General features: G+C 44.2%; 1 protein-coding gene and 2 pseudogenes across 1 annotated transcript in view; 1 reads left to right on the top strand and 2 right to left on the bottom strand.

Annotated features, from left to right (window-relative positions):
- LOC124554815 (ecdysone-induced protein 74EF) overlaps positions 1-27,175 on the bottom strand; it is an 893,955-nt gene that overhangs the window by 675,491 nt on the left and 191,289 nt on the right. The window contains exon 2 of the mRNA XM_047128473.1: positions 21,417-21,520. The gene's annotated coding sequence lies outside the window, so the exon portion shown is untranslated. The remainder of the gene's footprint in view (positions 1-21,416; positions 21,521-27,175) is intronic.
- Positions 19,785-19,901, top strand: LOC124557082 (annotated as a pseudogene).
- Positions 26,590-26,707, bottom strand: LOC124557386 (annotated as a pseudogene).

Genomic DNA, 27,175 nt, shown 5'->3' with positions numbered 1-27,175 from the left:
TGCTCTGTTAGTTAGGTTGTGTGGATTCTTGTTTTTCATCTGTGACTTTCAGAATATACTCAACTATTTTAGAAAATCGTTTTTGATTATAAATCCCGGACAATCTCCTAATTCCTCAGAGCTATGAGCTGTAACTATAAGTGCATTCTCAGATGAAGTGGGCACTAGGAATTCTAATTACAGGCTTCACGTTTTGCTAATTACTTTCTGGTTGCCAATATTGTAGTTAGAGAGCCAGTGTTGAGAACGGCGAAAGACAGCATAAATAACATTCTAAATAACGGGAAATGCAGTGCTTCTCCATTCAAACAAACATTTATGCAGCAGTTAAACAATTTAATTCTATCCGCCGCCCCACAATGCTGAGTGAATGGATGCGTAATTCTAAATCCTTCATCACATAATTATATTACTTGAAATGTTTGCAACGTCAGGGAAAACAGTATTACAGGACACAGTTAAAGGTAAAATTTTTAACTGGTGTCAATGATAAAGCAAATACCGGCAATAGTACGAATTAGTTCGTTAGAATTGGATGCACACCAACCTTTTCCTTTTGTATTAGACGTTGGTACGGTGATTTAAGACTTAGAGTTCTGTAGACCTCTTCAACAATAATGTGGTGGGAGGCCAATACAACATTATGTTGAACCTGTATGGTTCGTCGGTAGCTTAAGTCGAATCAAATCTGATTCTCTATGGATAGATATCATATTGAAAATTTATTGATACTAGAAGAGTTACTTAAAGCTAATGTAGTTCGATATGTGTGCTGCCTGAGTTCATTATTTTGCTTTTCTCGAAGATATGTTTCCAGCTATCCTATAAAGTGTATGACTTAACTGGCAAACAAAATATTCGCGATTCAAGTAAATTTCCTCAGACCAAATCACTTGATTTGCGGAATTTAAAAGAATGCAGGCGACCCAGTGAAGTACAAGTAGACGTCGGAAAGAAGAAGGAACGCGAATAAGGGACAATGGAAGAGTAGAGGTGGGGAAGTGATGTAGGAAAAGTGGATGCAATGCTGAGTTTCATTAGAAGAATCTAACACTTTCAAGACTCATTCACGGGTATTGATCATTAATAGAAGAGACAGAGAAGATGCAAACGAAGAACGATATGTCCATTGTGTCACGAGATCGTTCAGTAAGCGTCAGAGCGTTACGGATATGTTCAGCCGTCGTGCAGCGCGAAGTGAGAGTGGTTAAATGCGAATTTCCGAAAGCGTGTTTTCGAAGAAAAGTCTGGCAACATATTATTTCCTCCCGAATGGCTATGACGAGGCATCCAGAGGAGTAGAGCTCATACAGATATTTACCGACAAGTGAAACAATCACGGGTGCTTTTTGTCGAACGCAATTAATGCATTTGAGCAGAGAATTAAAAGACAAACGACCGCAATACAGCGAGAGGCACGATAAAGTGATTTTGCAGCACGACAACGCTCGACCCCACGTTGCAAAAGAGATCAAAAATTACTTGGAAACGTTAAAATGGGATGTCCTACCCCACCCGCCGTATTCTCCAGACATTTCTTCCTCTGAGTATCACCTGTTTAGATCAATGGCGCATGATCTGACTGACCAACACTTCCGTGAAGAAGTCACAAATTGGATCGATTCGTGGATAGCTTCAAAAGTTGATCAATTTTTTCGACACGGGATTCGTACACTGCCCGAGATATGGGAGAAAGTAATGGCCAGCGATGGAAAATACTTTGAATGACACATGTGTAACCAATTTGTTTCATTGAAGCCTCAAATATTGGGGGAAAACGGTGGAAGCAAAGTTGTGCACCTTGTACAAGCTCAACTTTTACCTGCACCTGCCTAGAGAAACCATTGAAAAACTGAATCAGTATGATCCATTTTACTTTTAAGTCTGTTCTTCTGATAACGCAACCAAGCATTTTAAAACCAGTACTCACGGCACGCTCTAGAATCTACGTGAATACTTCCCGTGAAGTTCTACGATACTGACAGGGACGAAAATTGTAGCAAGTCAAGAAAAGATATTTCTACAGAGAAACAAAAGAAAAGGAAATCTAAAGAATGAAGACATGTAGAAAAGAAATATGAATGATGCCTTGGTACTCTCTGCAAACATTTCGCAACTAGTATCGTATGGTGATATTTATAGTGTAGATTATTTGTATGGACTGTTAACTAAATTTAAGAGATTATTGAGAATCCTCTGTGTGGTTTGAGTAAGCAACCTATGGTATGAGGTCGCTCGTAACTGCATTTCGTTTGAATTGTTATTCCAACTACCTTTCGATCTGTTTACAATGGATACGTACGTGCTTGCAAGCAAAACGTTTCCATTTATTCGTGGAACTCGTTGTTGACAACAAAGTTCAATGACTCTGTTTCTCTCTCGCTTCCAGCCGTAACCTCAGTATTGCTTAGCACTGTTTTGTGTTGTGGTCTTGTTTCATCACCAGTTTGGTCAACTCAAGCAACGTCGTGTGACTTTTTATGAGGTCACATGAAGAAATTAGTTAACGAATCAATCACGTGGACATAGTGGCAAGGGCTGCAGCAGCTGCTTACGTTGTGCGCTAATTCTTTGTATGCTTAACCAGTTTGATAGTCTGTGAGGCGTCGCTACAAAATGGCTCTGAGCACTATGGGACTTAACATCTGAGGTCATCAGTCCCCCAGAACTTAGAACTACTTAAACCTAACTAACCTAAGAATATCACACACATTCATGTCCGAGACAGGATTCGAACCTGCGACCATAGCGGCCGCGCGGTCCCGGACTGTAGCGCCTAGAACCGCTCGGCCACTCCGGCCGGCGCGTCACTACAGATTCTGTCAGAGATCGATATTTTGCAAAATGAAAATATAACTTCTTCAAAGCAACGATTCAATAGGCTAATGCAAAAAAAAGTTAGCCGTGAGGGGGTTGGGTTGTTTTGGGGGAAGAGACCAGACAGCGAGGTCATCGGTCTCATCGGATTAGGTAAGAATGGGGAAGGAAGTCGGCCGTGCCCTTTCAAAGGAATCATCGCGGCATTTGCCTAAAAGTTAGACGTACTGAAACCATTGTATTCGTGTTGTATCCGAGGACTTGAGGAGAGCCTTGCATTGAAACGTACTATGTACTAATCTGAAATTTTTTGTATTTTTTATTTTCCTTTCTTGGTTTTTAATTTTTTTGTTAGGTTTGTGTGAAGGAAGTAGTGCCTTTCCATAATCACGTAGTTTTGACTCACACGGTCGATCGGAACCTACTGAACTAAGTTAAATTACATTAAAATTAATTCTTAGATTAACCATTTAATTTTTTTGGGTGATCTCGTTACCTGTTTCTGTATACATATTATTACAGTCATCAGAATACAATGAGTAGTTGCGTTCCCTTTAAAATCAAAAACCGTTTATACACTGTCTGTCTAAAATTTTAACATCAAATTAAAGGCGACGAGGAACGGGACACCATGGATGAACCGTATTAAAACAGTCAGCCAACGAACGTTGTTCCATTAATGGAATTAAGCGTCCTATTGATAAAAAATCTGTAATAGAAATGACGTCGTAATCAGATGGATAAACAGTTGTCCGTCAAATTTAGAAGCGGAATAGCATTAGTAATCACTATGGTAAGGAATGTGATGGTTAAATTAATTTAGTAGTCGGTCTTGGTCCGATGCTGCTATGTTCCTGTCAGCTGTGGCAATTTCAACACATCGACCTCTCTGTGCTCCAGTTCATAGCAAAGCTGGATACTAAAGATGAGATTCCTTGATTCGCGGCAACCACCTAATAAAATTTCCATTGTGGAAGGTGTGACGCAGTTCACTAGCAAATCTAGAGGTCAACTGAGAGCCTAAAGAGCTCCCATTTGACTTCGAATGTGGCGTTTTATAAAAGCAGTGTTCCTTAATGAAAAGCTAGGAACCATCGGCGACTGCAGTCCAGCAAACGATTTCTAAATAGTGCCCCAGCCAGGTAGGGTAGTGACATACGCCCTGTGGAGCAGATGAGACTTAGGCTGGTCAGCAGAGCAGATAGCTAGCAGAACAGGGTCATCACGGGAGGCAACTGAGCAGTACCGCGCCGCTCCAGCGAGGCCTTGGCCACTTTCTCTTCTCCAGTCTGCAAACAATAACCTTACATTCTCCATCCGCTGACACCGAAATTCTAATCGAGATACGTTCGCTCCTTTGCGTCCCTGGGCATGCGCTGTAGCAGCCTCCAGAAACAGTGTATGAACACACGCGCGCGCGCGCGCACACACACACACACACACACACACACACACACACACACACACACACACACACACACACACACACAAATGCACAGAAAATTGTAGGTTACGATTCATATCACTTGTGTTCGTTGTGCTATTTCCAGACGGTATAACGTTGCATGATTTCGATAACTTTCTGAAACAAATTGAGAGCTGATGTTTGTCCCACGAGTGGCGACAGTTTGTAGTTATGGTTTTCTTACATCACTTCAAACAAATGCCGGAATGGCTCCTTCAAAAAACCGATCGCCAATTTCCTCTGACTACCTTTGTTCAACTAAGCTATAGCTCTGTCTCTAGTGTCCTAAATATCGTGGCTTAAATCTAGCTTCTTGTGACTAAAACCGTTTAGATCGCTTGATATATTCCTTCACTTATAACTACGTTCAGGCCACTGCCATCAACATATTTGTAATTAGGAGTAAGGGAATACGAAGGAGGAGAGGCTTTTGTTATGTATTACATGAAGCTACAGAAGATGAAAATTTAAAAAGCTCCAAAAATTTGAAGAAATGCGCTCACCAAAACTTAGAGCGTGTGAAACTACATTCAGTGTCAGTATCAATAGAACCTATGTCTCACTGGAGAGTCAGCATTCAACATGGCCCACATTCACAAAATATTCACAGCAAGTGGACTAATTGCCGCCATCTGAACAGCTAATTTTATGAATGTACAACTATACTCATATAAATTTATTATATTTAATATAATTTGACTATGAATGTTCGCAATTTAAAGACTCACTGCCATTTTATAAGTATGAACGAAAAAAAATAAAAGGCAACATCACACACACTAGCGCGACTTGTCGGCTAGAACTTAAATATTTGTAAAAAAATTTTGAGCCAAGTTGACAGTTGACTCTCCGATTAGGTACGGGTTTTATTGATATCGACACCGAGCCTTGTTTTTGAGGCTCTAAGTTTTGGTGTGTGAACTTTTTAAAACTCTTTTTACTCCCTAATTTTTCATTTTTTATAGCTTGGTGTAATGTATAACAAATGCCTCTCGTTCTTTATGTTCCTCAATCTTAATGACATAACTGATGATTGCAGTAGCCGAACCGTCGTTACAAATAAAGTCTTACGTTAAGCGGTCTAAATTATTTCATTCACAGTGATAGGGGACTCGCACAGGCAAGTCTAACTACTTCCTTTTTCCACAATTAATTCATAAAAGTCTGCAAAAAATGGTTCAAATGGCTCTGAGCACTATGGGACTTAACTACTGTGGTCATCAGTCCCCTAGAACTTAGAAGTACTTAAACCTAACTAACCTAAGGACATCACACACATCCATGCCCGAGGCAGGATTCGAACCTGCGACCGTAGCGGTCACGCGGTTCCAGACTGAAGCGCCTAGAACCGCACGGCCACAAGGGCCGGCGATATTTTAAGTGTAATACACAAACAAAGATAAATGGGTTACGAAACCAGACGAAAAGCAATTACTCTGTAATATCCTTGAAAAACTCTGAAATTTTGTTGGTGAAATTCGGGTTCGTCATGCGTACCATTATGTAGAGGTATTTAAATGTAGTGTAGGTATTATAAATTTACTTTAGGTACATAAAAGATCAAGGTTTTGAGCGGCTAATAAATAAATAAAAGTTCAACTAAAAACGTCGACAGAACCTCTAAATAAGGAGTCACTAGTAATGAAAACTTTGCTATATTTATATTTGCTATTTGGTATTTACACGTGCATTAGTATTACTAATTACAATTTTATTCTTTGACTTCTTGGGTCACATGCGAAACCATTGCGTTACTCTTTTATTCTTCCGTCAAAACCCACACTTTCATTCACATACGTTTTGATGAGCCCCATTACAGGACGTCCGCAAGGTCCCGCTGTCGTTTCTAAAAATCAACTTGGAAACTATTAGAGACAGAGAATCGTTGTTTATTGTAAAACCGTTTAGTATCCCTCGAAGGTTTCTTCCCTTTGTCCTCTGTTACAACTTTGACTTGGAGTGCGTCTAAATAGTGACAGACCAGCAGAAGGCGCAATGTGCCAACAAGTACGCAGGATCCTAATCTGTGACTACGATACTACGGAATTATTGACGTCAGAATGAGGGGGCACCACTGACAAAAACAAGCATAACGAGCTTGTTAAAAACTTTAAAGAGACAGACAGTGTCAAAGAACTTCCTCAAGTGGATGTCCCCTCTCGTCAAAAGCACGAGTCGACAGAGTGCAAGATGCATTTCAACGCAGCCCCTAGAATTCAGTTCGTCGTGCAGCACGCGAATTGAAGAAAACGATGTAACGGTCCATAGAATCATAGACTGCAAAGTACAAATGATTCAAGCGTTCAGGCAAACGATCGTCCTCTGCCAGGCGCGGCCATCATACGCCGTGACACCCCCCACCCAGCTCCCCCACCTGCTCAGCTCTCAGGAAAAGGAAAACATATAGTGCAGTCAGACGTTTTTCTTTCAAGAAAATTATTATAAATCAGTATTACGCAGGTTTTGACAGCTTCGGTTCCATTTAGCCTCCATAGATACTGACAATGACTGCCTGAAAAAGTGAATGTTTCCAGGTGAAGCAACGTTCCACCTTTCTGGCCATGTGAATCGGAGCAACATTAGGATTTGGGGGCTCCGAAAACCAGCAAAACACACGTGATCACATCCGTGATAGCCCGAAGATTAATGTTTGGTGTGGCCTAAGGCACGATAGGGTAACAGGCCCATTTTTCTTCGCAGAGAAAACCATATTGGAAGGTGTTTACCCGAACGTGCTCGAACATATTTCTTGCTACCGCAGATCAAAGATTTGGAGTCGTCCATCATATTCCAGCATGATTATGTACCTCCAAATTGGAGTTTAAACGTGAGAGGGTGTGCCGTATCACACATTTCTTAAGAGGTGGATGGGCCGCGATGGTCCCGTCGCATAGCTTCTTCACACGCCAGATGTCACGTCATTAGACTTCTCTTTGCGGGGTTACGTCAAAGATCGCGTGTACACAACTCCAGCGACATTACTACCGATCGTGCATAGAATAGTTGATGCTGCAATGCTGACTGTAATTGGGCAGAGCTCGAATATCGTCTTGCTGTTCTACGAGTGGCGAGTGGGGCACACACTGTAATTCTGACATAACAGAGAAAAAATTATGAGACTTGCTAAAAGTCTCTAATAGTTTCCTAATTATGATTTTTTGAAACGATAGCGAGACTTCGCGGACACCCTTCATTTCGTGAACCGATCGAGATACCGAAACGAGGTTATGACCATACAATAATATGCACAATGGTAGATATTAATTTCACGTTGAAAGTTTTCGAAAAAGTATCGGTGAAATGAGCTGAAACTGACACGCTAGGGACCGATATCGCCTATGGCGATGTAAACACAGCAAATTTAGCCCGTAATGCCAGGTTCCGTCGTTGTTTGGAGCAAGTAAGTCGGCCTATGCTGCTAAGATTAAACATAATTCCTCTTGGAATACGGTAGAATGTCAGCTACGGTTGTTGTAACTCATAGTAATGCTAATTTCTAATATCACAATAGGAGCTTAGGAAAACGATTTCAGATATATGTACGTATTCATAATTACGTGAACAGAGCTCAACTAGGCACTGTTTACACCACAATAGCCAATTCGGACGGCCTCACATTTCAGTTTTTGCTCACTTCTTGGATGCCTTTGCCAAAGTTTCAACATCAGCATTAACAACAGCTATGTCACTGTAATCGTCTTTTCAAGAGCATTTTAATGCCGCAAATAAGTATGTAGTTCCATTTAAAAAAACACAAACGTCCTTCAGTTTCTCAGTTGATTCAAGAGTTAAGTCGATTGAGCATATAACACGGTTACGTGTCCCTCTGTTTACTATTATTTCCCGAAAACCTCCTTTCAATATCTCGAAGAGTCCACGAAGTACAGGTGCTGCGAGTTTTAGGTGGATCGCCCAGTATAACGTTTACATCAAGAACTGGGCAACATACAAACAAAAAGTGTGGAATTATGTTGGCATTGAGGAAAATTCCAATCATTGAATGAGGGAATTAGTGTGTCTTAGAGTGTCTTATAACTACGCTGTTCGGCAAAGAAATGAAGAACCTTCAAAAGGAGGGGAAAACGACACGAAACTTCACAGTTTGAGAGGGTATGTGATGTTATTTCAGTGATTACAATATAGATTTAAATTAACGAAGAGGTTGGCAGTATGAGCCTACTTATTAGCATCATGTTGCACCCCTTCTCGCGTGAATGCATGCACCGATTCGGTTGGGAAAGATGTCACAAAGCTGTCGTATCCTCTCCAGAGGCAACATGGCTCACACTTGTTGTAAATAGTCTCGATATCCTGCATACTGGCACTGGCTTGGAGTTGAAGCCCGAGCTGATCCGATACATGTTCTATCGGGGACAGATCTGGCGATCTTTCTGGCTACAGGAGTACCTCAACATCACGCAGACAGTTCATAGAGACACATGCCACGTGTAAACGAATATTACCTGTTGAAAAAAAAAATACCACAATACTGAAACTTCCTGGCAGATTAAAACTGTGCGCCGGACCGAGACTCGAACTCGGGACCTTTGCCTTGGCGGGCAACTGCTCTAACCGTCTGAGCTACCCAAGCACGACTCACGACCCGTCCTCACAGCTGCAGGTATGCAGGAGAGCTTCTGTGAAGTTTGGAAGGTAGGAGACGAGGTACTGGCGGAATTAAAGCTGTGAGGACGGGTCGTGAGTCGTGCTTGGGTAGCTCAGACGGTTAGAGCACTTGCCCGCGAAGGCGAAGGTCCCGAGTTCGAGTCTCGGTCCGGCACACAGTTTTAATCTGCCAGGAAGTTTCATATCAGCACCCACTCCGCTGCAGAGTGAAAATCTCATTCTGGACCACAATACTGTCGCATAAAAATGGCTCTGAGCACTATGGGACTTAACATCTTAGGTCATCAGTCCCCTAGAACTTAGAACTACTTAAACCTAACTAACCTAAGCACATCACACACATACATGCCCGAGGCAGGATTCGAACCTGCGACCGTAGCAGTCACGCGGTTCCGGACTGAAGCGCCTAGAACCGCACGGCCACCGCGGCCGGCACTGTCGCATAAAATGTAACAAATGAGGACGCAGGATGTCCGGGACGTACGGTTGTGCTGTGAGAACACTAGCAGCTGTTATCTGAAGTCATACTCGATGGCTCACCACACAACGGCACCACGAGTAAAACCGCTGTGCCTCTCCAAAACATTGGAAGAATTGGTCCCATATCTAGGTCGTCGCCATACTCGCCGACGATGGTCATCCGGGGGTATTGCAGAATAACGATTCATCGCTGAACGCAATGTGACGCAATTCGTCAGTAGTCAGCGCTTCCCGGTCGCGGTACTAAAACCAACGGAACCGCTTTTGTTGTTATGTTACTGTCAGCCTGCGCGTGGGGGGTAAGTTCCTTTTCCACTACTTGTACAAAGTAGTATCGGATGTATGGCGCAGGATGACACACCTTACTTGTTCTCGTATGACTGGCGCAGATGTGAAGGAATAATGAATGATGTGCACGGTGCACAATACGGCGATCTTCTCTTGTGGTGGCTAGACGTGGTTGACCAGAACCTTGACGATGAGTGTGACTGCCTTCACGTTCACATGCAGTCCCATATCGGGCCACTGTCACACCTGAATGCCCCAAAAATCTAGATACTGCACGATTCGACTAGCCGGCCAAATGGACTCTCGCAATGAGGCGCTGTCAAACTTTATCAGGTGCTCATGACGCTGTCTCAGATGAGTGTCCATTTAACATCCGAGGCTGTTCACTCCTTGGCCGAGCGGTCTCAGGCGCTGCAGTCATGGACTGTGCGGCTGATCCCGGCGGAGGTTCGAGTCCTCCCTCGGGCATGGGTGTGTGTGTTTGTCCATAGGATAATTTAGGTTAAGTAGTGTGTAAGCTTAGGGACTGATGACTTTAACAGTTACGTCCCATAAGATTTTACACACATTCGATTTTTTTGTTAACTCCCGTTATATACCCTAGTAGGCCTGATGACAACGCTACATACGAACAGCACTAAGCTACTCTGGTGGTCGTTGTACCTGTCACAGCGAATGGCAACTCCAATCATTTACAGAGTGAGAGTTATTGAACTATATGAAATAAAATCATCATAACGTCTGAACAGTTTGCGTTAGGACGTTAAAGCTGCACAGTTGGCGGGAGGGGCATGAGGGGAATTAGTGCGCGCACTCATGGTTTGGTTTAGCGACGAAGCCTACTTTCATTTGGATGAGTTCGTCAATAAGCAAAGTTGGGCCCATCTGGGGGACTGAGAATCCGCATTTCGCGATCGAGAGGTCCCTTCATTCTCAACGGGTGACAGTGTGGTGTGCAATGTCCAGTCACGGAATAATCGGTGCGATGTTCCTTGATGGTGCGGTGACTACCGAACGGTACGTGAAGGTTTTGGAAGACGATTTCATCCCCATTATACAGATTGACATGATTCGACAAGATGTAGTTTATGCAAGACGGAGCCCGACCCCATCGAAGCAGGAAGGTGTTTGATGTCCTGGAGGAGCACTTTCGGGACCGCATTCTGGCTCTGGGGTACACAGACGCCACTGGCAATCGCTTCGATTGGACGCCATGTTCTCCGGCTCCTTGTTATGAAGCTATATTAAAAACAAGGTGTACAGCAATAACCCCAAACCATTGCTGAGCTGAAAACAGCCATTCTGGAGGCCATCGACAGCGTCGATGTTCAAGCGGGTCATGCAGAATTTCGCTATTCGTCTGCGCCACATCATCGTCAATGGTGGCAGGCATATCGAACATGTCATAACCTAAATGTGAATATCTGTAGTGACATTTACATGTTGAATAAAGTACGTGCACGCCGCAGTTTCTAACTAATTTACGTTTTTTTCATATAGTTCAATAATTGTCACCCTGTGCATACTCACCGATGGTGTGAACGTGAACGGAGTTACATTGACATCCGACCATGTTTTCCGGGAGCTTCACCTTCTTTTCCAAGGCACTGCAGTTCAACATCCACAGTAGGCAGTAAAGTAAGTTGAGCGCGATGCAGTGAACTGCGTGAAATACTGCTCGTGTTGCGTAAGTTACTTTGGTGGGAGTGTTCTGTGGAATGCTAAGCCTGGGGCCAAAGCAAACTCAGGCTTGTCTATTTCTAAGGCAAAGCCCGATGGTGTTGGTAATTGTGATGAGGGCCATTACGAGGGAATAGAAAGCTGAGAGTGGCCAGGACCGCGCTAGAACGGCGTTAGTCCCAGTTAGGCGAGGTCGCTGGCCACTTTAACGGCGTCGTATTTTCGCCATGGCTAGCGTTTTACGATCGCGCTGACGCGAGTTCACTCCTCAAGTGTTACAGCTAACGCTCACATCAGGCACCCCTCCACCGACAGGGCCTCGCAGGGTTATCCCTCCTCAAGTCTTTATTCTATATTCTATCTATACCGTGGCAGCTATAGAGGCAACAGAAAGCGACTGTATGACGCAACCTGCCTCATCTCGTTGCTCTGATTTTCCGAACTCATCGTACACCATATTTCCAAAAAAACAAAAGGTTAATATTTATCAACAAATGCTAAGATTTACTGTTTCGCTATTTCCTGCTAGTCTTGTCAGTGGTTTCCAAACTATTGTGGCACACTGCTGGTAATAATCGGTTCTCAAGTTTCGTTTTCTGTTGCGAAGCCTCGTTATTGCTACTGCCTCTTGTCGACTGTTCTTGCTGCATCCTGATACCTTCACGTCTGTCGGCATCCCAGCGAGAGATATTTTGGTGTCTCATATCTGGCACTGAAATGTTTCCTTGAGTCGAACGGCGTCATTTACAGCGTGTGACGTGCCTCCGTTTCTTTTCTAATTGAGCGATTTTCAGTGTTATTGCCTCAGGCGTACTAACCTACTTTTTTTTCAAAATGCTTCGCTAAAAAGATTGACAATAACCAGTCGCAATACATAAATAACTCGAATCTGTCACTTTTATTTACATTTTCACTGTGTATTTTGAAGGAATGCTCCTCCATTTTCATCTCTAATGATCTCGATGTCGATGGGACGTTAAAGCCTAATCTTTCTTCTTCCTTCCTCCGTCATTAGTAGACATATTTAAATGATCGTGCATGCGATTTTATTGGTGCATGATGACGGAGAGTAGAAAGACAAGTGGAAGTGAGTGGTTACAGTTATTTGTGTGTGTTGAAAGCCGTCTGCTATTAACCAATTTCGTGTTAGGAATTCTTACGTGAGTCGATGCTCACATGTGTGTATCAAAGAACCTATAGTGAATATTCCCCTCTGCTAAATTAGCTTTATCTTTGGTTAGAAGCTGCTAGGCATGTCTCTTGCAAGTAACTTGAACCCTGAATCTAGGTAGTCAGTTGTATTGCTTTATGTGGATAACTCGGTTAGCTAGGCCGGTGTGGCTTGGTGAATACAGAAACTTCCGTCTTCCGCCTGCTGCCGTGAACGTGTAGTCTAGTAAATTATGACGCTTGTCTTGTGATATTTAAATTGGCCCACTGAAACTACATCCTCCATGAATTTCTGGTGAGGTTGTTGCTTGTTTGCGTAACCTTTGTATAATTATACGATATCCGATATTTCAGGTTTATTTACCGGAGGTACTGAACTGTCGTATTTTCATATGAGCAACGCTAACTCTTCGTTTCAACTCACATCTTTGTTAGAATACATGGAGATAGATATATAATTTCCATTCAGTCATCCGAGCGTACAAGTCGCTTATCTCATAATCCTCCTGCCCATTAAAAATGTTACTGGCAGTAACACGAATCTGGGGTATTTTCTGTCTTTCGTAACTGCATGGTTTTGTAAGGACACGTGGCCGCTTGAAGGACAACTGTGTGTATTATTATGAGCTTTTATATCCACTTTCCGAACACTACAACAGCTTAAATTCAGTTCTCAAATAAGTTGGCTCTCTTACGGAATTATTTTTCAGTCATCTGTTCGTTGTTCGAACTCCTTACATGTGCTGACTTAAACCTTGTTCGTGAAAGTATATTTAAACATAGGAGAACTTAAATTGCCTTTAGCAGAGACAACATTTCACTAATTGTAAACGAAAATTTAAGCAAATAAGGTAAGTGTGGGACGCACTGGGTCTTCACGGCAAGTATTTTGCAGCCATGAAGACGTCGAGCCCTTGCCTTTAAATTAGTCATTCTCAGTTTGTTAGATATTACAGCGCGACTGCTACGGTCGCAGGTTCGAATCCTGCCTCGGGCATGGATGTGTGTGATGTCCGTAGGGTAGTTAGGTTTAAGTAGTTCTAAGTTCTAGGGGACTGATGACGACAGCTGTTAAGTCCCATAGTGCCCAGAGCCATTTGAACCATTTAGATATTACAGAATACACTGTGCAGACCAATCTGCATTTCAGGTATCGCTTCTACAGGAACGTCACATTAATGTGACCACTTGTTAGAAGCCTGAATAATCATATTTTCCATCGTGGACTACTGCGAGACGTGCAGGAAGGGAGACAGTGAGGTTGAGGAAGGCACAGACAGGGACGCGCCGCCATGCCGATTTCAGTGCCGTGGCCAGCTGCGTTAGGTTTGTCGGTTGACAATCCGTGTCTCAAACAAAATGGCTCTGAGCACTATGGGACTTAACATCTGAGGTCATCAGTCCCCTATAACTTAGAACTACTTAAACCTAACTAACCTAAGGACATCACACACATCCATGCCCGAGGCAGGATTCGAACCTGCGACCGTAGCAGTCACGCGGTTGCGGACTGAAGGGCCTAGAACAGCTCGACCACCGCGGCCGGCTGTCACTAACAGACAGATTCTCGATTAGGTTTAAATTTGGAGAGTTTGGTGGCCAGGTGAGTACGATAAACTCATCCTGATGCTCTTCGAACCATGGACGTACGCTGTGAGATGTGTGACACGTCGTATTGTTCTCGTGGTTGGTGCCATCACGATGAGGGAAAACAAACTGCATGTAGCGGTGGACATGGCACCAGAGGATAGATGCATAGTTGTTTTGATCCAATCTGCCTTCAAGAACGGCGAGATCACTCAGGGAATGCTCTCCGATCTGGACCGTTCCGACAACAGTTGCATCTGTACAATGGAGTATAAAACGTTATTCGTCTGAAAATGACACCTCTAGCCATACTGCAGTGAAATTCAGCCTTCGTCGCCAACGAACAGCATCCAACATATGTTTATGAACCAGGCGACTGCTGCGAAGGCCCGTACGCAGCAACATTTGCTGAACGTCGAGGAGGCACTGTTGGTAGACCCTTGGTTCATCTGGGCGGTCAGTTGTTCAACAGCTGCACATCTATTCGTCCGTACACATCTCCGCAGCCGTCGTTCACCCCTGTCATACATGGCCCGTGGTGCGCCATAGTTGCCTCAGCCTCGGTTTTGGATAGCGCCATTTTACCGTGTACAGCAGCACGTACGCAGTTTACAAACTTAGCTGTTTCGGAAATGCTTCCACTCTTGGCCTGAAAGCCAATGATCATGCCCTTTTGGTCGTCAAATAAATCACTCCGTTGCCGCATTACGACAAAGACTGCGTTGTTTTCCAGGTCCCCCGATACGCTTTATTGTACCCTCAACTGCCAGTGCTGCCACCTGTGAGTTGTTTTTGTACGTTGACGTGGAACATAAGCAGTGGTCACATTAATGTGACTGGACAGCGTATAACCCTCTACACACAGCCCTATATAGTGTTTCTCGATGTCTATTGGTTAGCAGGCGTTCCTTATTGGAATTCACTAGAGAAGAAAACGAGCAAATCGAATTATCTAGGATTATTCTTACCTATGCTATTAATAATTCAGTGTTGTATTGCACAGTATATTTATTTGGTAGTAAGTGCACGTTGCGAAGTCGGCTTCCGGGAGTTAGACATAGCATTTGTTAGCGAAAACCAAGGTACGTAGAAATTTAACGCAGTTACTGTCAGTTATCGTAAGCTGTGTGCTGCCCACCAGCCACGCCTTCAACTTACTCCCAGAACTACTACACTTTCGTCTATGTCGTTGACATCGATGACTGTTTTGTAATATGATTATAATGGAAAAAATGGTTCAAATGGCTCTGAGCACTATGGGACTCAACTTCTGAGGTCATTAGTCCCCTAGAACTTAGAACTAGTTAAACCTAACTAACCTAAGGACATTACACACATCCATGTCCGAGGCAGGATTCAAACCTGCGACCGTAGCGGTCTCGCGGTTCCAGACTGTAGCGCCTAGAACTGCACGGCCACTTCGGCCGGCGATAATAATGGAGATAAAGATCTTAATTTCCTTGTTATTCGTTTCTCCCTAGAAGAAGACACATTTTTGCAATATTGTTCACGCTTCAGGTGCGGACAGTTTGCGTTGAGTACGCTGGCAACAGCGTGGCTGCCAAGATTCCCGCAACACATGAGGCATACGAACCGTTTTTATGCGTTTCCGATTATGTTTATATATAGCGTAGCTCTTTTCGCTAACCAGTCAGCAGCCATTGCCTTTTCCCTATTTTCGTTCCACTGCACCGTAATAGTACTTACTGAAGCGACCTTTCTCCAAATTAAAGTGAAATATGAATCTGTTTTGGTAGACAGTTTGTTATCATTTGCAGTTATATCACAGTCATTTCCTCCGAGTATATTTGCTCACATTTACCTCTAGACTGCACGTCATTTATTTACGTTTCGTAACTCAGGATCAGCCTTCAACGTTGCAAGCAGCTGGTTCGATTGCTGCGGGGAGTTCTGAGTCTGACAGGTCGGCTGTGGGCCGGCGTGAATATTTTTTGGGGCGGCCAGCTGTCAGACGGACAGCGAGCTGAGCGCAGGAAAAGCGGGCTAGCAAGCTGCGAGGCGCAGCGCCCGTCGTGGTTTACACGTGCAGAAACAGGAGTGTTCCGACAGCATGGTCGCAGGATGAGCTAAGATGGAGGGACCTGTGACTTGGAATATCGTCACTAATATTATTTCAAAGAAAATACGTAAAATTCCTTACAAGCACGCTAGAAAGAAACCAACGACAGCTTTGGGCGGCGGCAATAGCGTGAGCTCATTGAACATAAATCCATGCCTGAAGCTTTAATAGTTAAATAATTGACATTATTAGCATTATTGTTTATAATAAGGTCGCAAACTGACCGCAGTGATTTTCTACATGTCTTATCACAAGTATTTATATGAACTTTTTGTAAAAATTATAAATGGTGGCCAGGATGAAAGTATCTGCACTAAATCGAAGATTGGTTAAGTGACAGAATCTTTAAATGAGCGTACAGGTCGAGGCCTTTTTTGGTCTGTCGTCTTGCGACTGGAGATTTTCTTTTTGTGAGGAATTTCACCCTGGTTTCATCTGGAGTCAGTAAAGCTATGGGCGGTTTGTATTCCACGAATGTTACTTTCATGTGTGATAATTTGCAGAGCTCACGAATCCGATTTCAGTCTTTCGAGGCAGATTCGCTTGTGACAAGATCTCGCGTGAGCGACTTTAGCTCGTTGAGAGACAGATCACGCTTTCGACAGTTTACTGCACTGTCTTACTTTATAATTTAGCGCACGCTGCTGGGTATAAGTGCTATGTCTGCACAAAGTAATTCTATAACTGTGCTCTGCCGATAGATCATGTAGTTATTGTAGTATTGTGTTGAGTTACACTGCGAATTTCTGAAAAATAAAGGGATTTGTATCAAAGTTAAAATCAATCTGTCTTGAGTAATATTATTATTATTATTCGGGGTTTCAACCAACAGGTTCAGCCTCGTTCATTTTTTATTAAATTATTCGTTTATGTGTCAGACTGCTAGTATAAGTTTCTGACATGAACATTATTGTGTTGAGTAACTGGGCTATTGAACGAGGATGTACAGCCACCCACTACTGATGATAGCTACACTCAATGTTAATGGCCGCACAGCAGAATCAGTCGTGTATTTCATTCGAAAGATGGACAAACAAGATATTATGGTCATATTGTTTTGGCTCATCAGTTCAAAATGGTTCAAATGGCTCTAAGCACTGTGGTACTTAACATCAGAAGTCATCAGTCCCCTAGACTTAGAACTCCTTAAATCTAACTAACCTAAGAACATCACACACATCCATGCCCGAGGCAGGATTCGAACCTGCGACCGTAGCAGCAGCGCGGTTCCGGACTGAAGCGCCTAGAACTGCTCGCCACAGCGGCCTCCTCAGTGTATGTGGACGATACTTTCGCTTTACGGCCTCATGGTGAAACGGAGCTACACAGGTTTCACCAATATTTGAATGAAATGCACGGGAAGGTGCAGTTCGCACTCGAGGAAGAGAAGAATGGCGCAATTCCATTCCTAGACGTGCAAGTATATAGGACAACGGAGGGCACACTAGGACACTGGGTGGAAACCTACACATATGGACAGGTTTTGCACGGCTAAGCCGGCCGGGGTGGCCGAGCGGTTCTAGGCGCTACAGTCTGGAACCACGCGACCTCTACGGTCGCAGGTTTGAATCCTGCCTCGGGCACGGATGTGTGTGATGTCCTTAGGTTAGTTAGGTTTAAGTAGTTCGAAGTTCTAGGGGACTGATGACCTCAGAAGTTAAGTGCCACAGTGCTGAAAGCCATTTCTTTGCACGGCCAATCCAACCACCACCCAGCACGTAAGAACTCAGTTAGCCGTTCTTTGGCTATCCGTGCGCAGCGCCTAGCGATGCTCAAAATATAACACGTCAGCTCAAAAGGCTGCGTGCCACGTTGATGACTAATGGTGACAACCATATGTCGACCCAAACAGCCATTGTAAAGAACAACAGAAAGCGAGAGAGGCAACAAATTGACAAACTGCACCCAGAAGAGTGCTTACCATAAATGAAAAATGTCACAGACTGGACTTGTAAACATTTTCGTCGGATTGGTGTCCAGCCTGTCTTCCTCAGTAGCCTGAAGATCCATGATGTGCTAGGCTGCTCCAAGGAAAAGGTAGATGCTTTACACACTGCAGGTGTGTACGAGGTGGAATCTCAGTGTGGAGAAGTGTACATCGGTGAGACCGGGAGGGCAATTGCAAAGTGCAAACGGGAACACAGCAAATATGCAGTTGTGGAATACTAACAAGACAAAGGCAAGAAAATAAAGTATAACGATACCTGGATACTTGGAAAGCAGACGAGTGTGATAAAACGCTAGATCAGAGAAGCCATTGAAATACTAAAGCACCCTAACAACATGAACAGAGAGAATGGACTCAGACTGGCCCCATCCTAGAGGGTCCAATAACACGAAAAGCGAGCGCTACCGGTAAGTTACTGCCGAAGGAACACATGACCCCATGTCTCATTTGCTGATAACCACCAATCATGTCACACAATGCAAGAAGCAAGACAACAGCAGATCCCCACTCTTTCCACCGTAGTATTACCATAAAGTTCCCTCTCCTTCCCCCTCAAGAACCAATCGTAACAAGGCTTTTTTTTTTTAAACTGTGGCGTTATGTCATGCTCAGTGGCAGTAATAACAATTATATAAGTGACCCTTCACAACTAAAACACAGCAGTAGACCCAGAAGATGGCCACTGTAACAGTGTGAGAAACTTCGGTTTGTCCAGTATAGTTTTTTACAATACCATATTTACAGGGGGAAACACGCCATCGCACTACCCCTCAGATTTAGTTGTAAGCTGGTCCACTGGATAGTCCATCAAAACTTACACACAGATTAAGCACGAAAACAGGAAGGAGGTGTAATGAATTGTGGGAGAAAGAAGAAAAATAGGAACAATGGACGGTCCACATTTAATATATGCAATATCCAGGAACGCGAATGACCGTCGTGTCGTGGTTGTGTGGTCATGGTGAAGGACTGTGAGAAGGGAGATCTGCGTTCAAATCTCACTCAGTCCCATTTTTTTCACAAAATTACGAATTTTCCGTTCGGTCATCGACGTGCCTGTTGGCTGTATTCAAATTTGTGTGTGTGTGTGTGTGTGTGTGTGTGTGTGTGTGTGTGTGCGCGCGCGCACATATACCACGTGCTATGCCTCTTGCTTTCCGTTTTGGAAGTTTTGACTCTTGAATTCCTTCCTTGTAACACAGTTCACGCCCGTTTATTTGTTATGTCCATTTCTGTGAGGGGTCTATACGGCATCTCGACTGCTATCACTATTCATCACATTTACTTGCAACTGATATTCTGTGATGAACAGTGAGAACAGGCGAGATGCCACATACACCTTGGGACAGAAATGAACATAACAAATAAACTAGTGTCATTTATGTTACAGCGACGGAATTCAAGAGTCAAAACTTCCAAAACGGAACGCAAGAGGAATAACATGCGGTATATGTGTAGAACAAATAGGAAGTACGTACGCCTGGAGGTCCCTTCGTTACACGTTGCAAACTGACATTACGCCATGACACATACACAAATTTGAATACAGCGAGCGGAAACGTCAATGACCGAACGGCAAGTTTGTGATTTTTCTTAAAAAAAAAAAAAAAAAAAAAAAAGTAGAAAATTGGAACTGAGTCGTTGCCAACGGCCTTGCCGCAGTGGTAACACCGGTTCCCGTCAGATCACCGAAGTTAAGCGCTGTCGGGCTGGGCTACACTTGGATGGGTGACCATCCGGTCTGCCGAGCGCTGTTGGCAAGTGGGGTGCACTCAGCCCTTCTGAGGCAAACTGAGGAGCTACTTGACTGAGAAGTAGAGCGGCTCCGGTCTCGTAAACTGACACGGGCCGGGAGAGCGGGGTGCTGACCACATGCCTCTCCATATCCGCATCCAGTGACGCCTATGAGCTGAGGATGACACGGGGGCCGGTCAGTACCGTTGGGCCTTCATGGCCTGTTCGGGAGGAGTTTAGTTTAGTTTCTTCCTCTGTCGTTGTCCAGCACCATGACCACACAACCACGACACGATGGTCATTCACGATGCTCGATATTGCACATATTAAATTTTGTGCCGTTCATTGTTTCCATTTTTCTTCTTTTTCCCACAGTTTACTACACCTTCTCCCTGTTTTCGTGCTATATCTGTTCACTTTTTGACGGGCTATCCAATGGACCAACTTACTCTTAAATCTGAGGGGTTGCGATTGGGCGTTTCCCTTGTTAGAAAACTTTTATCTCACCTGACTGGCCGCGGAAGCATAAGCAGTTATACAAACTGTTTATTGTTTCAAAATTGTCATAACTGTTAATACATTTATACCAATGTGGGAGAAGACGATCAGTGCCTTGATGGAAAAATTTTTGCGACTGTCTGCGGAACCACGATTGTATCCAAGGGTAATCGAAGCAAATCGACGGTCACGAATGTCTTTCTTCAGGGCTCCAAAGATATGAAAATTTCATGAGGAGAGATCAGGATTGTGTGGACGATGAGTAAGTGATACTTAGCAAATATGAAGCGCGTCATGGGGTCCAAACGCCCAGAAATGTTGACTGCGGCATTAGTCTGTTGTAGGATGATGCCTGTCCACATGTCGCCAATGTTGTTTCCTCTACGCTGCAGAAGTTTCAGTGGGAAGCCCTTAAACATCCTTCACATAGTCTCAATGTCTCCCCTTGTGATTTCCATATTTTTGGAGCCCTCAATAGAGATATTCGTGGCCGCCGATTTGCATCGGACGAAGTGTTGCAGGGTACAATCAAGGTTCCGAAGGCAACGGCAAACATTTTTGCATGAAGGGATTAACCGTTTTGTCTCACAGTGGGATAAGTATATCAACAGTTATGGTGATTACTTTTGAAATAATAAACAGTTTGTTTACTTTTTCCGTTTGTCTCGTTTTCATCTGGCTATCACTTATAGGTCACAGCTAAGTTCACAATATATGACGACTCTATCGGAGCGTGTGAGGGATCTGCACAGATGCAAACGTGGTCGGTGTCTAAGGATACCGGACGCCCGGCGCGAGGACGCTAGGCGCTTGCTGAAGGCAGACCTGTTGGAGGCCTTTGCCATCACTTAGAGCTGAGAAACTAGCTACCTCTCCTTGTCTCACGGTCTCACCTTTAAAGACAGTAACGAGTTTTAGAAACACACACACACACGCATACACACACACACACACACACACACACACACACACACACACACAAACGCAAGTACACGGACATAAAAACCCCCTACAACAATAATTGAGATATTGAGTCCACCAACCTGAGCACTGTGGCTACGCCTGCGTTGGGCGTAGAGGCCTGTTTCCATCAAACGGGATGTTAGCTTTCTGCTCTCTAAGCAGGTGCTTGTTGTCCGAAACGGTCCTAAAAGAAAAACAAAATGTATTATTTTTCTGTCAGCACATGTAATGTAAATTAGCACGTCAACACACAGCTTTCATGCACGTGAACCAACATAACAAAACAATGATATACTACAAACGAAAGAATTTGTTCGCTAAGGAATCTACTTTACGCGGAATTGATAATGAAGGTGCGTTTAGGGCCAAGTGTGTCATATCCACATTAGAATTTATTTACTGCTACTTTTCAGCTTGAGATATAAATAAATCACATGTTTATTAACAATGCAAACAGTTCTGTTTAACTTGTAAAATTATGTAGGATGATGTTAAAAATTGCAGTTGTATTGAAATTAACGAAAACAAAAGGGTGTGTATGTAGAAAGTAATTTGAGTTACATTGAGATAGACCTACGCTCTGGAAAAAAACGTATCTTGTAGGGTATACGTGCGCATAAAGTAAAACACTAAAAATGAGTATCACAGAGGAAAGCCATGAGAAACCGGAAACTGTGATGAGTATGAATGCCGAGTGTCAGAAACCGAAAGATGTTACGCTGTAGTAAGTAAATACCGGACTCACAATAGGAAGGACAGGTACTCAAATTCGTCTCCATTCATATAACTTAAGGTTTTCCGCGGTTTTCCTAAATTGCTTAATGCGAATGCCGGGATGGGTCCTTTGTGCTCCGTATTTAATATCTCGTAAACCTTAACGTATCTTTCATTTGAGTGGCAGTATAGGAGAAGTGTGCCTTCTCATGGGAAACGAGATAAGTAGAAGGAAGGACGATCAACAACATACAATATAGTTTGAATCTAATGAAAGATCCGTTTACTTGCAATTTTAATTTTTTCGCTTTCATTTTTTGTCTTCGTCCTCATAAACACGCTCTGGTCAGAAGTATCGGAATTGACCACTACATGGCACGAGATGCGGACCCATCACTGTAAAAAGACTGGGATTATTCCCACTAACAAGGGGAGGCCGCCAATTGCGAAATTCAGATTCGATTCATACTGCGCATAATAAAAGCGCATGGCCAGAGGTATAATGTGGCAAAGCACCAAGATGCACTTCTCAGCCGTTGTCGAGAAAATCGAGAGTTAAAAGAAACCGTTGCAGTGAAATACTCTCTACGACGAGTAATTCTCTACAGCGCCGTGGCGTAGCGGTAAGCGCTATGGTTCGTAATCCAAAGGTCGCCGAATCGAATCTCGCACGACGCAACCTTTTTTTTTTTTAGTATTTGTTTTTTATAATTCAAATATATATATATATATATATATATATATATATATATATATATATATATATATAATTCCCGGCAATCAGTTGCAACAATTATGCATATAATAAGTTGTTGAAAGTCGTTTGTCGTGGAAAAACTGGCGACTTCGAACATCATTATGTTTTCCGCAAACAAAGTTGTGTTTCACAAATGTTATTAATTGTCTTCATAATGTTAACCACGCATAGTTAACGGAAGACGTAGAAACGATATTCCGAAACGAATACGTATAGCGTAAGTCAAACGCTCGAATTAGAATATAGCCCCCACGAACACAAATTTGCTGTGGCAGGTATGAAATATAAACTCCGTTACTCGCTCGTTACACTTGAATGACAGATGTTGAATGGGCCGCATAACAGCGTAGTTGCCTGCTAACTTCGAATGAAGGTAGATGCGGTCCCTAGCGCAACTTATAACATTGTCGAAAATCAGTGCGGACGGGAGAGCTTTGGTACATCCTGTTAAAAAAAACGGAAAAATGGAGGCGGTACAATTGGAGAGCGATCCGTCTTCACCAACATGCATAAGCAATTCATTAATACTTATATATATATATATATATATATATATATATATATATATATATTTGAATTACAAAAAACTAATAATAAAAAAAAAATTGCATGGCGCGAGATTCGATCCGGGGACCTTCGGATTAGGAACCCGAGCCCTTACCGCTGCGCCACGACGCTGTAGAAAATTACTAATCGTCGAGAGTATTTCACCGCAACGGTTTCTTTTAACTGTCGATTTTCTCGACAACGGCTGAGAAGTGCATCTTGGTGCTTTGCCACATTACACCTCTGGCCATGAGCTTTTATTATGCGCAGTATGAATCGAATCTGAATTTCACAATTGGCGGCCTCCCCTTGTAAGAGGGAACTTAATACCAAGAGAAATCAACAAGCTTCTCTCTACACGCAGTCGAATCTTTACTGGTGATGACTTTAACACAAAGCCCTCTGAGTGGAATTCGACTTTAGTGGTCGTCACCAAATGTGAGCAACGGAGGCGCACGACGAGGTAGCAGTTGGGCCCTACGACCCGACTATCTACCCTCCCCGTGGTCGCCCCGATGTCTTAGACACAGCCATCTTAAAGGGGGCGGGACATCAGACGCATGCATCGACCAGATGTGCACTCTCGTCTGATCACGTTCCAGTAATTTTTGATCTAGACCTGGACGGACATACCAAAGCGAACGACCGCCAACAACTATGGAATGTGGACTGGGATCACTTTCAAGGGCGTGTAGCAGACACCCTTGCTGTTATCCCAAATCCCGATGAAGCCGGAGTGGATGACAAGCTGACAGTGTTCACACACCTCACATTGCAAGCTGTTGACGCAGCCATTCCGGGGCATCCGCATAAACCGAGAGATTTCTCCAGAGAATTTCCACCAAACATCCTCAAAATCATTACGAAGAAAAACCGATTATTTAGAGAATGGCAGCTGACACGAAAACCTGCGACGAAACGACGTCTAAATCGCCTTCGCGCGAAATAAAAGTCGTTGTCGATCAACACAGAAATCGGGACTCGGGGGAAAAAATTGCCGGCCTCAGACTGGACGAAAACAGTGCGTGGTTCGTGAGAGAACAGTTTCTACTGACGAAACACGGCATTCCACCGCTGCAAGTCGGGCGTGAAATTGTCTGCTAGCCGGATACCAAGGCAAATTCCTTGGTGGATGCGTTCGCGAAGAATTTCACGCCTATGGACGCCGTAGTTGACAAGCACGTTACACTAGTGGAGGAGAGATTACCTGTGTTTATGGGCAATCGGGATGAGGATGACTTCATTGATGAAATCATAGAGGAGGAAGTACAAAACCAGCTCTCCCACCTTAATCAACGTAAGGAAGGCGGTGTTGACCAACTAGAAAAGATTATCATAAACAAATACCGCCAGGAGCAGTCCGGATTCTGACTGCGATATGTAACAGCATTCTACGGACCGGCAGATTCCTCTCCGTGTGGAAACTCGTGGAGGTAGTTGCAATTTCCAAACCGGGTAAGGTCTGAGACTTGCACATCACTGTCGGCCTATAAGCGTTCTGCTGACACTTTCAAACATTTTTCGTTGGTTCACGGGCATCGCGTCGGATAATGTTGTGGAATCTGTACGATATTATCCGACGCCCGCGAACCAATGATGCAGTTACTACGTTGGGAAAGTCTTAAATAGCACTCTCAAAAATAATTGAAAGGTTACAGCCTAACGACCGCACAGGCATGTCAGGGAGGAGCGCCTCTTACCAGATGAGAGGAGCGTTCCGATTTCGGAGGATGTCAGCAGTAACTCCTTTGGTTAGCTGAGCAGGCAATGGGAGTGCTGGACCATCGAGAGCACCTAGGTGCGGTAATCCTAGACGTGTCCAAGGCATTTGACGGCGTGTGACATGACGGCCTCCTATTCAAACTTTTCGCATTGGGAGTACCGGTGTCCACGCCAGCCTTACGTAATTGGCCACGTAGCTTAAGCGCGCAAATTATGAGAAGTCGTATGCAAGAACCATGTGACAACTTAATATCTTGGGCTACCAAGTGGAGGCTCAATACGAATGCGGCCAAGAGCCAAGCTCTGGTTATTACTAGAAGAAGTCTTCCAGAAGATTTAGTCTTGCCTCGTATCGTGGGAAGCCACGTCCCATCGTCACGAACCGGGAACTACCTCAGCGTCACCTTAGACAGACATGTGACCTGGAGACCTCACGTCCGCGAGGTGAGAGGTAAAGCATTGGGTCGTCCACAAACGCTTCACCCACTTCTACATCCAGTTTCAACGCTCCCGGACACTGTGGAGTCGCATTATACCTGGCGCTCATTCGGCCAATGATAGAGTATGGGCCAGTTCTCTGGTGCAAGGCTGCCCATGTCTATATGGAACCACTGCAGAAAGCGCAGAACAGAGAAATGCGTCTTGCTGTGCACTTGCCCAAGTGCTACCCCACAAACGAGCTTCAATAGCAGGCAAGCGTCACCCTGCTGAGAAAATGCATCAACAGACAGACCGCTCGCCAACAGACAGACCGCTCGCCAAATCTATGAATTGGCGAAGCGGTCGGAGAATCTGCTCATCGACAGTCTGGGTGTCCAACTACATTGGCGTCCGATCACACGGTGGCCAGGCCTACTACGTGAGTAGAAGTACCTAGTAACCGCAGTTAACAGAAACATGGATGACAACAAGAACTGACGTACTAAAACGAGGAGAAAAACAAATGAACAAGCAGGAATTAAGTAAGCAAGGCACTGCGAGTGTCAATACCACAAACAAACGAGGTCAAGCGATCTCCAAAAGTCAAGTGGTTTGTTGTCAGCAGAGGAACGGTAACAGCAGAATGGGTAGATCAGGAGAGCTCGGTGACTTCGAGCATGGACTTGTCAGTGTATAACAGGATGTCACCTGATTAACAAATTCATCAGGCACATTTCAATTGTTCTAAAGCTAGCCAAGTCGACTGTTAACGATGTTATTGTGCAGTGGAAACGCTGAGGATCAACCAAAGCTAAATCAAGACTGGGTAGATCTTCTGTAGTGGTGGACAGGGAACGTCGAGCATTGCGGAGAGTGGTTGTAAAAACTCCTCCAGCACAGGCCATGAAGGCCCAAAGGTACCGACTAGCCGCCGTGTCATCCGCAGCCCACAGGCGTCACTGGATGCGGATGTGGAGGGGCATGTGATCAGCACACCGCACTCCCGACCGTATGTCAGTTTACGAGACCGGAGCCGCTACTTCTCAATCAAGTAGCTCCTCAGTTGGCCTCACAAGGACTGAGTGCACCCCGCTTGCCAACAGCGCTCGGCAGATCGGATGGTCACCCATCCAAGTGCTAGCCCAGCCCGACAGTCCTTAATTTCGGTGATCTGACGGGAACCGGTGTTACCACTGCGGCAAGACCGTTGGCAGTGGTTGTAAAAGATCGTATGAAATTAACAGAGGGAACACTCGTGAGTTACGAATGTCAGTCCAGCTAGAACAATGACTGTACATAGGGAGTTAAAAAAAATGGGGTACTATGGTAGAGCAGCCCCTCATCAGCCACATATTTCTGTAGTCAATGCTAAGCGACGCTTCACGCAGTGGGCAGAGAGACGCCACTGGGCAGTGAGTGACCTGGAAACAAGTGATTTGGAGTGAGAATCATACGATACGCTGTGGAAATCCTATGGAAGGCTTTAGTTTTGGGTAACGCCTGGAGAACGTTACCTGCCATCATGTGTAACTCCAACAGTGGAGTACGAAGGAGGTGGGATTACGGGATGGGATTGTTTTCCGTGGCTGGGGTGTGGTACCGTCATGGACAAATTTTACAGCACTGTATACCGCTGATAGTAGAGGAATAGTTCGAAGACGGTTACTTAGTGTCGGAATG

This window comes from Schistocerca americana, chromosome X (genome assembly GCF_021461395.2).
Source record: "Schistocerca americana isolate TAMUIC-IGC-003095 chromosome X, iqSchAmer2.1, whole genome shotgun sequence".
Classification (NCBI taxonomy): domain Eukaryota; kingdom Metazoa; phylum Arthropoda; class Insecta; order Orthoptera; family Acrididae; genus Schistocerca; species Schistocerca americana.
Note: the sequence above shows the minus strand (reverse complement) of the source record. Positions and strands in the feature narration are given on the sequence as shown.